Source organism: Lolium perenne, chromosome 2 (genome assembly GCF_019359855.2).
Source record: "Lolium perenne isolate Kyuss_39 chromosome 2, Kyuss_2.0, whole genome shotgun sequence".
In the NCBI taxonomy this organism is placed as follows: Eukaryota; Viridiplantae; Streptophyta; class Magnoliopsida; order Poales; family Poaceae; genus Lolium; species Lolium perenne.
The window spans coordinates 311,381,047-311,384,597 of NC_067245.2; positions in this window are offsets into that span (position 1 = coordinate 311,381,047).

Sequence of the window (3,551 nt, forward strand, 5' to 3'; positions counted from 1 at the left end):
GATAATGGCATTGTACAATGAACTTATAGAGAATTTTCCATTGGATTGTAAGTTCCAACGAAATTTATCTTGCCCTTCTGACAACTTGATGGATTCCAAGCGTAACAGTAAGACGTTCCATGCAAGAAGTCTCGGACCGATTAAATCTCGTCTAAATGTCACTATCGGAGGTGAGGTTTCCATTACTAATGCAATGATATCACTTTTGCGACGAACAATGTTGTACAACGCTGGATATTGTTCAGAGAGAAGCCTATTCCCTAGCCATGTATCCTCCCAGAACAGTGTCTGCGATCCATCCTTAATAATGAAAGTACCATATCTGAAGAAAAATTTCTTCGTTGCCATTAGGTCAGCCCAAAAATGCGAATCTCCCGGTTTCCAAAGGATCTGGGATAACGCTTTGTCGCCGATGTATTTTCTTCTAACCATGGTCTGCCATACGCCATCTTCGGTTAGTAGCTTAAATAGACAATTCCCTAATAAGGCTGAGTTCTTGACTTCAAGGTTGTGAACTCCTAGCCCACCCATATCTTTAGGTCGGCATACAACATACCACTTGACTAATCGATATTTCTTTTTTTTTTCAGTATCCCATTGCCAAAAAAATCTCGATCTATAATAATCGAGCTTGTGTAATACACCTTTTGGCACTATGAAGAAGGAAATCATATACAACACCATAGTGGTGAGTACTAAATTAATGAGAACCAATCTTCCTCCAAGGGATAGCATTTTACCTTTCCAACTACTAACTCTCTTCTGAAGTCTTTCCTCGACTAGTTTCCACTCAACCATCATTAATCTTCGATAATGAATTGGGATACCTGGATAGTTGATAGGAAACTAGCCTTGCCCACATCCAAACAGTTCCGAATATTCGGCAACTGAGTCCTGAGAGTCGCCAAAACAGAACAATTTATTTTTATGGAAGTTTATTTTGAGTTCCGATAAATGCTCAAAAGCATCCAAAATCAGCTTTAGATTTCGAGCTTTATCAAGATCATGTTCCATAAATAAAATTGTATCGTCGGCATATTGAAGGATTGATAAACCACCATCTACAAGATGTGGAATCACTCCTTCAATTTGACAATCAGATTTAGCTCATTCGATCAATATATCGAGCATGTTGATCATGTTAATTTTTTTGTCCATGGTAGAGTTTGTGTGGTGTGTGATTAGGGAATATTTTGCCAGGAATTTCCTCCCCAGTTGTAGGAGGGAGAAAAAACAATCATGTTTTCTGGTTTTTCGTGGCAGCAGCGTTTTGGTCGTTGTGGCTTACCCAAAACAATCATATCTTTTAGCATAAAATGCCCTTCTTCATCCCTTCCAACCGATCTACAGATCTTTCTCATTGATGTTGTAGTGGAAGTCGCTGGTCGGGAAGAAGAAACTTCCAAGAATTGATGACATGATGCGGAAGATGGAATCAAAACTTAAGGAGTTGAACCCAGGAAGAAGAGACGAGGATGGTGGAGTAGATCAGGTTGTTGATAGTTAGGTATGCTTCTGTTGGTTATCAGTTTTTGTGGAGTATTGTTGTGTTGATTAGATGTTGGAGTTGTCTTCTCATGATACCATTCCCCATGTTCTAAGACACACTGTTGTCGATCCTTGTTAAAAAAATCTGTAATAGGGATGTTGTGTGATGTCCTTTATTTTCTTGTAAGAATTTTGTTAAGCTTTCAATATAAGTGTTCCCGAGTTGTCTTTGTTCTAAAAATAATAATGACCCACCAAAGGTGCACTAGATACTAAACTTTTTTTCGAAATGGGTGAAAGAGCCTTTGTGCTTAAAAACCAACTAAATGCACATATTTTGTGTCTTCTTCAGCTAGAAAAGAGCGTACCAATGTTCAAGGCCCATTCATTTTTGAGAGTGATTCTAATTCAGGATACTTTCATAATGAACAATGTTCGTCATAGAAAGAAACTTATTCATTCTCTTCAGCAAGTTGAAAGCACGATCAAAGAACATGAGCAGCTAAAATCCTACTCCATCAGGGTTAAGGAATTCTTGATCAACCGAGCTCTGGCGTATCCATATATTATTAGGCACATTAGGGAGTGTATGTTTAATTTGGGAGTTTATGTGATGTTAATATTTATTTATGCATTGTGCTAAGTATATTTTAAGAGGTGATATAGACAGTTAATTTATATGAGAAGGACTAGAGATATCTTATGGTCATCGTTCGTGGAGCATGTTTAGGATTGTCTTGCAATCGATATGAATAATATAAAAAGATCAATTGTCTCTTTTGTGGAGATATCTAAACAAATTAGTTCTGCTAAGTATATGTTTATGTTAACATGCAATGCACCCGCCAGTTTATGTTTATGCTTAAGTAAGGGTGTGACTAATTTCCAGTCGATTGAGATTAACATAATTCTTAGTTAGATGATTTTATTGAATCTGAGTTTGCAATTCATGTTGTAACTTATGAGTAGCATGTGTTAGATGTATATATCTGTATACTGTAGTTTCCCCATATGTTAGGGGGCTTTCTGCATATGTGCACCTGTACATGTACTATATATTGTGGCCTTTGGCCCCCTGGTAATACAACACGCATATTATCCTAACATGGTATCGGAGCAAAAAATTGGTCCTCTAGTCTAGTACGTGTTCCCGTCGCGCCGCCTGCTCTCAGATCTTCACCGTCGCCCGATCCGTGCGTGGCCGTGCTGCTCTTCGCCCGCCCGTCCCGCGCGTGGCCGTCCCTGCCCCGCTCCATCCCTGGCTGCTCTCCGCCCACCCGTCCCTGCCGATCTCCCTGCTCCCTGCTCCCTGCTGCCCGGATTCCCTACTCCCTGACTGCCGATCGGCCCGCGCGTGGCTGTGCTGAGAGCTCCGCCCGCCCGTCCCGCTCTCCTCCACCGGCTGCTGCCGCCGCGCCGTTTCTCTCTCTGCCGCCGGCTGCCGTCCTCTGTCACGCCCGTCCCGCGCCTCCCGCCGCCCTCTGCCGCCCGTCCAGTCCCGTCTCGCGCCTCCCGCTGCGCGTCTCTGCCACCGGCCGCCTCACGCGTCGGCTCTTTCCTTTCTGAGTTGATTCCGATCTAAAAAAAAGCGAAAAAAGCGAGAAAAAAAGAGCTATGTCTTCCTCGGGCTATGTTGCGATCCCTCGCTGCCCGGTGATCTTCGATGGCGTGAATTACCCTGATTTCGTTGCCTTTATGCGCGTCCACATGCGCGGTCTTCGGGTTTGGGGTGTGCTTTCTGGCGAGGTCTCCTGTCCGCTGCGCCCTGTTCCTCCTACGGTGCATGTTGCACCGCCACCTGTTTCCCTTGCCCCTGATGCTACTCAGGCGGATAAGGATGCAGCCAAGAGTGCTGGTGACACTGCTCTGGCTGATTATGACCGGAAGGTCCAGGACCACTTTACTGCCGTTGCGACTTACCGGCTGGATCTGACTGAGTACACTCAGTGGATTGATGAGGATGTTCGTGCTGCCGTTGCGACTTACCGGCTGGATCTCACCTCCAGTGTTCTGCCTCAGTATGCTACTGAGTTTATGGGTCTTCCCACCACTGCTCTAAGTCG